The sequence below is a fragment of the Cricetulus griseus genome (assembly GCF_003668045.3).
Source record: "Cricetulus griseus strain 17A/GY chromosome 1 unlocalized genomic scaffold, alternate assembly CriGri-PICRH-1.0 chr1_1, whole genome shotgun sequence".
Classification (NCBI taxonomy): domain Eukaryota; kingdom Metazoa; phylum Chordata; class Mammalia; order Rodentia; family Cricetidae; genus Cricetulus; species Cricetulus griseus.
In genome coordinates this window covers 112,453,021-112,464,787 of record NW_023276807.1, presented here as the reverse complement: position 1 = coordinate 112,464,787, position 11,767 = coordinate 112,453,021, and positions in this window count along the sequence as shown.

Below are 11,767 nucleotides of genomic sequence, written 5' to 3'. Positions count from 1 at the left end.
AAGTTCCAGAAAAATATGTAACTTGAAGAAAGAGCAAATGGCTAAAGTTTCTGTAACACATCCTCATTGCAGAAAGAGATGGGGACTTGAGGCTTCTGGAGAAGTGGGCGGTTACCTAAGCCATGGAGGGGTTGAAGAGGAAGTATCTCCTGTCTTGAAAATAAGTCTCCCAGAAAGAAAGGTTAATCTGGGCCCTGTCTTATACTTGACACAGAGTTGACCCTATTTCATTTCCTTTACAGATATCTGTGTGTTTATAAAAGGATAGCTTGCCAGAGCCACTACTGCATCTGCAGTTTCTAAAAATTACCAGCCCCAAATACGCCAAGTATATTTTGGGATATCATATTTTGCTCTCCTATGATTATATTTAAAGATGATGTGTCCTGAGCCTCAGTAATTGAGCATTGCTGGGGGAAGGCATTGGCAGGCCACTGCACACAGAAAATCTCAGTCTTTGTTGTAATTACGAAACTACCTTCTGTGAGTGGGGTTTCTATATTAATGATCAGATGGACTGGCAAAGTGCACACAAGAGCACACACAGACCTGCATAAAATGGAGATGATCAGCTTGAGTGGAGTGCAGCCATCAACAGTGACTGCAGGCCTCCTCCACAGTGACTGAACTCACCATTTACCTTTTCTCTTATAATGTCTTGCTCCCAATGAAGTTGTCCAATTTATTGATAGCCAACAGAAAGTTCCAACAAAGAATCACTCTTGTTTTTACAGCTGTATGACTCCTGTGAAATACTGTGAGAAATTTCTGTGTCAGGGCAGAAATTTCCCTCTCTAAGTTACACTAATGAGAGGGAAAGCAAGGTACAGAGGCTTGTGCTGAATTCCTTCTTTTTTTGTATAGGAAAAGATGAAGAGCAATAATGTGTGTTCGTGTCTGCTTATATTTTCACAAAGAAACCCCTGATAGGCTGTGTGGTTCTTTAAACAAGTAGTAACCCTAGGATGGATCAGAAGAGATAATGAAAGTGAGGCTCCAGTCTGACTGGTGGCTTCCCCAACTCATGTTGAAACCTACTTGCCATTGAAATGACATGGGGTGACTTTTAGGGTGTGGTGATGTCAGTCAGTGAAGGTTGTTACTGTGGGAGTGAGTTACTTTCCAATGTGCTCCTGCTGAAAGGGGGAAAGAGAGATCTCGATCCCGCTCTCTGTCTGTGAACACTGGTTTGTCCCTTGTGCTATGTCATGGCACAACAGAAAACACCACCAGTAGCTGATACTCTGTTCTTGACTTTCCCAGCCACCAAAAACATGAGCCAGATAAATTATTATTCTTTTGGTATGCTAGCTTTTTTCATTTCTATGTTTGTAACTGACTCTCAATTGGTAGCACAGACTATTTTGGAGCTTGCTATGTAGCCAAAGTGGGCTTATAACTTACAGCAATACTCCTGCCTCAGCCTTTTGAGTGAAGAGATTACAAGCATATTATTCTTCTACAGTCACAGAAAAGGGACTAAAATAGATGAAATAAGTTTTTGCAATGATTTTTGTCTTTTAAATGTATGTACATATTGACTTTTCAAAAATAACATTAAAATCAGCTGATGTAATCTAAACAAATCTATTTATTTGTACTATACAGTAATAATGGGCCATTGAAAAATGGCTTGTGTATACTGTCACCAGGTAAGCTTATAAACACCTACTGTTGAGAGACCTACAGGAGAGTGGATTCCCTGTGGGTCAAGTATCATCCCTTCCTGGTATTGACAGCACAGCAATAGCAGCTTCCTTCCTCTTAGGATTCACGCTTCAGCTGTCACCCTGGAGGCCCACCCCAGAACACAGTAGAAGAGAGATGGGGCAGACACCTCTTACAAGGTTGTATGACTTCCCAAGACAGAGCCACCATGTGGAGCAAGTGTCCAAATACTTGAACTGTGAAGGATATCTCTTATCTAAGCCACCACAATCATCAGTCTGTGTAATTAGAAGTGACTCTCAACAAAAATGCAAATATGTCTAATAAGTTTAAATTCCAAGAGGATTTTCTGCTACTACATGTTCTTACTAGTCATGTTAAGCATACATTATGTCTTTAAAACAAATCTGGGGGGTCTTGATGCAAATTTCTGTGCTTCTAGATCCAATGGCTGAAAACAAGTTTTCTAAGCACACTTGACAAAATACAAACCACTTGTTGAGACTGAACGTGATTTTAAGTGTACAATTAGGCAGGGGCATTTTGCTACTTGCTCAGACACTCTAATTTGCAGTAGAAAGCACAAACCTCTGCACTCTGTGATCTGTATATATTCCAAAAGGCCCTTTTCTGCATATTCTTTGTACCTTTAATTATGAAGACTTGTGCCTTTTAGAAGCCACATTCCTTGTTAACAATTTGTGGACTGGAGAGATGGCTCAGAGGTTAAGAGCACTGGCTGCTCTTTCAGAGGTCCTGAGTTCAATTGCCAGCAACCACATGGTGATTTACAACCATCTGTAATGAGATCTGGTGCCCCCCTCTGGTGTGCAGGAATACATGCAGGTAAAAGGCTGTATACATAATAAATAAATCTTTTTTCTTCTTTTTAAAAAAGATTTATTTATTTATTTATTTATTTATTTATTTATTATGTATACAGTGTTCTGTCTACATATATCCCTGCACGTCAGAAGAGGACACCAGATCTCATTACAGATGGTTGTGAGCCACCATGTGGTTGCTGGGAATTGAACTTAGGACCTCTGGAAGAGTAGCCAGTGCCCTTAACCTCTGAGCCATCTCTCCAGCCCATAAATAAATAAATCTTAAAAAAAATAATTGGTTTGTGGGAAACTTCTTATAAAGAGTCTGTTTTGTGTCATCTGTGCTCTGGAGTCAGATGCCCCCACAGACACGAAGATGCCCTGGCGGCTGATTTTCTGGCCTTTTCTCTCAACCTCTTCCTGTGTCAGGAGCAGCAACTGTCAGGTGTGGGCTCCACTGCCTATAGAACTTTGCAGCAGGAGTAGGTTCAGCTGCCTTGTGATGAAGCTTCCATGGGCTGTGCTGGCTTCCTGTGCTGAGTGACTCACGCCCCCCCCCCCTTGTCTCCCTCGGTGGACTTACTGTCTGTCACGGGGTCTGTTTCTGAAAAAACACAGCTGAACACACTTCATCTTACATAAGGACTAGAGGGGATTTCCTGATAGCGTAGGGGAAGGGTGACCCCAAGCCCTGAGATCCTGCTCTCTTCCTTGTCCTAGTGATGATGGCAGCCTAGGCTGGGGGTGTTGAAAGGAAGCATAATAATGGACTGTGTGTTGGCTAGGGGGAAGCAGTGGCAGCAGGGGCCCTCTTGCCTCCATTGGATCCTGCTTTCTTTTCTCTTGTAGTAAATGGGACCGGACCTACTAAGCCCCTGCTTTAGGTCTCAGGTCAGCCGCCACTCTCTGGGCAGGATATGAGTCCCCTCAGCTTTGGTGGCTTCCAAATCTCTGTGCATCTCCTCAACACTGCCATCTCAGCTGAAAGCATTAAAGGATGCACAAGGAAGGAGTGTGCCTGCATTCCCATTAAACTGTGCTCATGGGCTCTTAGGGACCATGGGATGGTGTTCTTCATGCATTTTCAAAATGTAAAACTCACAGGCTGAAATGATGCCTCACTGGGTGAAGGAGCTTGCCACCAAGCCTGGTGACCTTAATTTAATCCCTAGAACCCAAAAATATTGTCCTCAGACCTCCACAAGCATGTCACATGCACACGTGCAGACACACACACACACACACACACACACACACACACACACACACACACACACTAAATTAATTAATTAAATGTAATTTTAAAATAATGATAGAAGATTGACCTCATTCATAGCCTCCAGGCATACAAAAGCAAGTAATAAGTAGATTCTGCCCATTGCAGGCTGCCTTAGTCTTGTTTTTATTGCCATAACAAAAAACATGACCAAGGCATCTTATAAAAGAAAGCATTTAATTTGGAGCTTCTGGTTCCAGATAGAGTCCATTGCTACCATGGCGGGGAGCGTGGCACCAGGCAGGCAGGCAGGCAGGCAGGCACTCGAGTAGTAACATATGATCCACAGGCATGAGGCAGAGAAAGAGAAAGAGAAACAAAGACAGAGCAATGCAGACAGAGACAGCCTGAACCTGCCTGGCATGGTCCTTTGAAACTCCAAAGTCCACCCCAAGTGACACCTTCTCCAACAAGACCACACCTCCTAGTCCTTCCCAAAACAGTTCTACCAACTGCAAACCAAGCATTCAGACATATGAGCCTGTGGAGGCCATTCTTATTCAAACTGCTACATGGGCCATTACACTCTGTAATGTTGATTATGTTGTCCCTTCAACATGGCATTATAAGCCACTTTGCAGCTTGGGGGATCCCAGCACCTATCACAGTGATTTTTCATGAGGATTGTCAAGGGTGTAAACAGTATGTTTCAGTATCTTGCTCCTGGCTAAGTGCCTTGGCTCTTTTATTTTCACAAGCTATTAGGAAGAGCACCTAATAGAATTCTAAGGATCAAGATCTCTTTAATGTCTGGGCAAGGGTATCATACCATACGTATAATGTCATCCCCGGCCTAGTCACTCCAACTAGGAACAGTCCCTAGTGCAAAGTTAAAAATATCTAGCTATGAAATAATTGTGTTGGCTTTCCATTGCTATAGTAAAATACTTGGAATAATTAGCTTTTGGAAAGAGCTGGGGCGGTATCATCTGTGAGTGATTGGTCTTATGCTTCTGTGCCTGTGGCAGGGCAGGGCATCATGGAGAACAAGGCTGCTCACCTCATGCGTTCACTTCATTTGTGTTCAGGAAGCAAAGTAGAATAGGGAGAAGGCTGGAGTCCCACAGTCACACTCAAGGTCAGTCCCACAATAACCTAAAGTCTTCCCCCCCACTAGGCCTCACTGCTTAAAATTTCTGCAGTATTCTAAATGTGTCACCCTGAGGTCCAAGCTCTTAACATAGGGCCCTTTTAAGGGGGACATTCAGAATCCAAACTACAACACTGAAGATAACTGAATTCTAGTCTATGATTTTATTAGTCTATAGCAAACCTTATTAGGCAATTCTATTGGAGAAGGAATGAATGGCAGGCCAAATTCAGTCATGTCTTTGGATATAATACTACTATAACACTCCATACCCCTCCCCAAATTTCTAATGAAAACAGTCAGTAAATTTGGGCTGAGTCAATCTGTTAATATAAAAGTGCTTCACACAAACTAAGCATCTGAGCAAGAACATAAACCTTTGCACACATTAGTGCCCCATACACTCGGTTCATCCTGCTCTGTCCACTGGCTGTGTGACCCTCACCTCTCCAGTCTCCATCACATTTTTTGCAATGCTTTCCTCCCATGATGCTAGTCTGGGTTGAGTCTTCCACTCTGAATCCCGAGGCTACCTGGGTCATCTTCATCACTCACATAAAAAGATATCAATTGTTAGGTCACTTATCCATTAGTGGGTGTGAGCCCCACCTCCTCATACCCGCTTCCCTGTTCACTTTGCTCCTAAATTACATTAGTAACAGCAACTGTAAAAAATACTGTTCCCAGGGTTACAAATTTTTTTGTAAATTTTTATTTCACAAAACCCAAACAGGCTTAATGTGCTCTTAAAGTTTGTTGGTGAGGCCTTATTCTCAAACTGTTAAGTTTTATTTTTTTTTTGTTGGTTTATTTGAGACAGGGTTTCCCAATAGCTACGGAACAATCTTAGAACTTGCTCTGTAGACCAGGCTGGCCTTGAACTCACAAAGATCCACCTTCCTCTGCCTCCCAAGTGCTGGGATTAAAGGTGTGAGCCACCACCACCTGTCAATTGTTAAGTTTTAAAGCACCATCTAGGTAGGATTAATGTGCCAAATTTTCTAAAATGTGCAGAAGCATGCAGGTTAAGTTTCGAGAAGACGAAATAAATCACCCTCCTATGGTATGGGGAAGGCACACATACCTGGATCAGCTTTTCAACAGACATTTTCCCCAAATAAATGAGTCATTCTCCTGGAGAATTTGGGTAATTTTAGCAGCTTCCATCTGACAAAATGTCCCAAGGACAGAATCAAATAATAATGAAGAAATATCCATTAGAAAAAAAAATGATGCATTTTGAATCTTTGGAGAAAAAACAAACAAAACTACAAAATACCAAGAATTTAACAATACATACTTCTTACTACTGGGATACCTTCTTACTGTCTTTACCAGGAAAACAGAAACCCAGTAAAGCTTCAAGTCATGGTGATTGCATCGGAATTAGCACAGTTCAGAGTCTACAGCCTGCCTTGCTGGTTATTAATGTGGTTCTTCAGAGTCCTCGCCAGGTCTTGAAAAGCAGTTTCCCTGTCTCAACAATTGTTCCACACTGGCTGCCAGAGTCTTTCAGTTTGCCCCTTTCCTTGGTGCCAAAAGTCTCCTGAGAAAGGAATGTCTGAGATCTAGCTTTCAAAGCAAGCCTGTTTATTAAGTTCCAGCAACTGCAAAGTCTTCAGCCGACTTTCATTTTCATAGGTTCTGTTTTCTGTCTTAAAGAATTTTGAATAGCCTCCATCAGTGGGAAAACAAGCACAGTTCAACTTGCTTTGAAGTAGAACATGATTACTTTCCAAAGTGATGCATGGTCCATTCACATCTATTCCACACCCCCTACAAATCTTGCTATTAATGGGAATCAAAAAAAGGGGTCACTTTAGCACAGCCATGATCCTTCCTATACTTCACTGTGGAAATACTTATCATTTTATTTGTTTGCCAAGGCAGCTACAATATATGGAGTTGAGGGAAGACTGCATTTGTTAGTGAGGTGTTGCTATGGCAAAATGCTGTAGACAATCAGCTTAAATCAGAGAAAAGGTTTCAGGGGCTTTCCATCCATGGTTGTCTAAACCATCTCTTTGGAACCAGTAATCAACATTGTGAAGAAAGCACATGGTAAAAGTGACTGCTCATTTCATGGTAGCCAGGAAGCAAAAAGAAAAACAGAGGTCAAGATCTCAGTATCCCCTCAAAGACATAGCCCATCTCCCTCCACTGAGCTGTTCTCCTTGAAGGTCCCATCACCTTTCAGCGGAGCCAATAGACTGAGGGCCAAGCCTACAATGCAATGCATGAGTCAGACGATGGTAGGAAGGCATGCAATTGAGTACCCTTCTACCAGAACCTCTCAGGGTTCCCTGAAAACTGAATGCATTTTTATGTTCTCAGTATCTTCACCATCACAGCCCCACAATTTCTTCTTTAGGTTCTGGGAGTCTCCTGCTATCAAGTCCGCTGTGTTCCAGGGAAGGCAGTCAAGTATAGAGAGTCCAGGAAGGAAACCTGGTGGCCAGAGCAGGAACAAAACAAAAACTCTATTCTATCAGATATCCACCATTCTCCCTCTTTTGCTCTGGGGACTTCCATAAGCATTTCTTCTTGGGTCGAATGCTTATCATTCATTCACTCATTCAACTTGTCTGCATTATACATCCTCTGTGTGTCAGGATGTTTCTGGTGCTAAGATCTGCCCATTAACAAAGAAACATGGGCATGGTTCACTCCTACTGAGGCTTGCTGCCCTCTGCCTTCGGAAAGGAAAAGCAGAAGCATGGGAAGTACCTTTGACCAAGCAAGTAATAGGCTTGTTGTGATGCTCTATGTTCCTCTGTAAAACAGTGTCATAATTGCAAGGATTTCAGTGGGTTAAGAAAGAACACCTATAAACACTCCAAGTAGCAGCTCACCGATGTGCTGTTCTGGCAGGTTGTATTTAGGAAACTATAAAACAATTAGACCTGTAATAATAAAATCAACCACCAACACTTGCACAGTGCTAAAGACAGGCCTCATACTTTTCATGATCGACTTTGCATATTCTCTCCTCACCAGTTCGTGCAATCCTTACTGCCCCTTACAGCAGGGGCAGAACTGTCTGGTGTAAAATGGGGAGGAAGGAGTTAAATGGGAGGTAACCAAGGAAACTGCAGCTGTGTCTCCTGACACTCTAATAATCTTTGGTAGTTAAACAACCTTGAAGGTTAACTAGGGTCTATATCAGAGGCTAGTGCCCCAGCACTTCCCAGTTGCCACAAAGAACAGAACATCAACATCCTGAGAGAGTCCCAGCTTCCTATGGTAACATTTACATCATGGTTTTGAGCCCTTCTCTTGTGGGCTTTTCCAAAAGATCATGGGAAGAATTTCTTCAATAGCCATATTCAGTTTATCCCTTATTTGGGGGGGAGGTAGTGGGGAGGCCACCTTACCCTATAAATACACCACTCACCTCATAAATAATCCTAACACTTTCTGAAAATCCCCACTGTCCAGCCCAATGTGTTCAGAGCCCACCTCCCATTCTCTTCGGAGTGTAAGCTTTGCCTTGTTTTAGCTGTATCTCTGGGCAGACTTTGTTGTGAGGACTGAGGGGAAGCCCTTACCTGCTAACAGATGGGCAGTAAGCCATGTCAAGAATGGGGAACTGAGAGAAGGCATTTGGTGGGGGAGGGCCTCCCAAGCACGGGGCTAGAAAGATGGCTTAAGAGCCTGGAAGAGCATCTTGAGCTCTTAAGAGTATGGACTTTCAGCAGGCCATGGTGGCACAATGCCTTTAATCTTGTACGCCTTTAATCCCCGAAGTTCTCTATGAGTTTGGGGCCATCCTGGTCTACAAAGCGAGTTAAGGAACAGCCAGAGCTGTTATAGAGAGAAACTCTGTCTTGAAATAAACAAACAAACAAACAAAGTATGGACTTGTGGCTGACATGTAGTTCAGTGATAGAGTTTTAGGTTGCACAAGGGCCAGAAACTGAATCTGTGCTAGGTAGTCATCACGATGTCAAATGCTGCAGACATTTAAAATTATAAGCACAAATGATCACATACAGGGGAAACTGATATATTGCATAGGTTAGCAGATAATATTTGTTTACTATCTTTTTCTCAACTTTTCTATATTGAATTTTTTTCAAGTGGACAGTGAAATTGATATTCAGAAAAAGAGAAGCACTACTTTTATTTTTAGAAAGAGAAAAGGCTTCTCTTTTCCACAGAATTCCAAAGGGCAGTATCTAATTAACTCCCCAGGTTAGTGTGCTGTGGGAGATTTATTTGTAAGGCTCCCTGTAACCCAAGCAACCTGAAGGATCAGGCACAGTGTTCTCCAAGTCGGCCTAAGATACACCCTTGGCTGCTACACCCCTGAGATCAGCCTGAGGAGCTGATTGGTCCCAAAGTAAGTTGAGCCCTTTTCTCCTCTTTTGTCTGAGACACAGTAGTCCTTCTCCTCCTCCTCCTCCTCCACCCCCTCCTCCTCCTCCTCCTCCTCCTCCTCTTCCTCCTAATCATCATCACCATCATATATCTCTCTCTCTGTCTCTGCTTCTTCACACACACAAGATATATAACACATCTCAAATGCTTTATTGAAATACAAAATAAATACAGAAAAGTGTGGCTGACAGTACTTTTAAAATTGTCTCCTCCCTTCCTTTTCTCCCAACAAGAGAGACTCACACCATGTGCTTTTTCTCAAAGTTTAATTCATATACATAGCCACTCTCTCATTCAAACCCTTACAGGTTGCCCACGTTTCTCAGGCACAGCTAAGCCAGGGCTGCAAAGATGGGTAAGTCCTCAAGAAGCCACAATACACAGCAAAGTCAGCAAAGGCACAGACAATGGCAAGGGACCTAGTTAGTGGATTTCTTGGAGGCAGAGGAGGTAAGAGAAAAAGAGTGAAGAAAAAGCTGGGTGGTGGTGACACACAATTTTAATTACAATACTCAGAAAGCAGAGGCAGAAGGATGAGGCCAGCCTGGTCTACACTGAGTAACAGGACAACCAGGGGTACACAGAGAAACCCTGTCTCAAAAAACAAAACCAAACAGAAAACTAACCGACCAAACAGACAAACAAACAAAAAAGAGTGAAGAATAGGAAGGTTCTAGTGGGATGAGAGAAATGGTGTTATTGTTTTTCTAAAAATAAAAAAGGTTTAGTTTAGGTAAGAAGTGGTGTCTAATATGTAAGCAGGTCATAATATCCACCAGGCAGATGACAGAGCAGGAAGATCAATGCAGAGAGAAAAGCATGTTCAAAGACCCAGAAGAAGGGAAAGTGAGGCAAATATGGGTTATAGCAAGGAAGTATGTAAGACCTCCGGAGACTCAGGCCCCCAGGATCTCAGCCCAGGATCACGGTCACCCCAATCACCAGGCAGAGTCGAAAGCTTGATGCAAACTGCATGAGGCTTTATTGTAGTTGTTTAACGAGCTAACCCCATGTTAGCTGGAGTCTTTCATCCACCCGCCATGGCGAATGGCAAGAAAGATGCTGCAAAGTGTCTGCATAGAGATCTTATAGGGCAGCGTAAGGGGAGTGTCTAGGGGTACGCACAGGCTCAGGATTGGTGTGGCTCCAGGCTTGGAGGGTTTGCCCTGTGTTGATTGATCAACTGGTTGTTATGGCCCATAGGCCCTCCCAGGGTGGTTGCTATGCTCTGCACGTCATTGCTGTGCACTTGTCCATAAAGCACACCCAGAGCTGTAAAGCATAGCACCACCAGCTAACTTTTGATTGGTTCCTTGCCACAAGGCAGGCATCTGACCTCCTAGTGACCAAGGCAAGGTCAGACAAGCACGTGTTCATCTGTTATGGCTGCCGAAATGGGGAGCTGGTCCCTTCAGTGGATAGGTGATACCAAGCTGGGCATGGCTTTAGGTGATACTGAGCTTGGCATGGCTGCTCTGAGAAGCATTTTACAATAAGCAATAGTGACTGTATCACATGAACCGTCTACCACATGCCAGGTCTTTGTTCCTCTACACTGCCTCACTTCTCACAGTCTGTTTTCCTCACCTTCCTGAATCTGACCATGTTCCCCACTTTTATTGGGACTGTGACTCACCCATCCCAGAGGATCCTAGTATAGAAGGGATCCATGGGCCTCCCAAGAGCCTGTGTGTGTGTTGCATATAAAAGCTGGAAGGCATGCATAACTCAACAAATGCTAGCTATAGTCATGATGATATGATGAGGATGAAGGTACCCATCTTTTGACTACTACAACACAGCTCAGGCAGCTACTTCATAATGAAACAACATTTATTGAGGGTCAGAACATTGGGGGTGTCAGGTCCTAGCATCATGTGAGTACACAGCCTATCATGGGGGGAACATGTATGCATCTACATATCTATGTGATCTGTCTTAGTTACTTTTCAAATGCTGTGATAAAATACCACGACCAAGGAAACTTATAGAAGACACAGTTTGGGGGGCTTACAGTTCCGGAGGGTGAGTCTGTGACCATTGTGGTGGACAGGCAGGCAGACATGACTCTGGAGTAGTAGCTGAGAACTTAACGTCCTTACACAAGTAGGAGGCAGAGAGAGCTAATTGGGAATGGCAGTGGCACAGGCTTTTAAAACCTCAAAGCTCACTCCCAGTGCCACACCTCCTTCAAAAAGGCCACACCTCCTAACCCTTCCCAAACAATTTCAACAACTGATGACCAAGTATTCAAATATATGAGCCTATGGAGGTCATTCTCTTTCAAAACATAACATGGTCTTTCTCTCTTCCCTTACAAGCCACCAGGATTTAGTCAATGACCTAATCTGATCTGCTTCTCAAAGGCCATAACTCTAAACACAATAGTTGGATTAATTTTCCTTCTCTTAATATACTAATATAAAACTTTGGATCTTAAATCCCTGCATGAGTCCACAGACAGAACCAGAGGGGGTGGCAATGATCAAGCAGACTGTTGTCTCCTGACATTGGAGGGAAAACCCG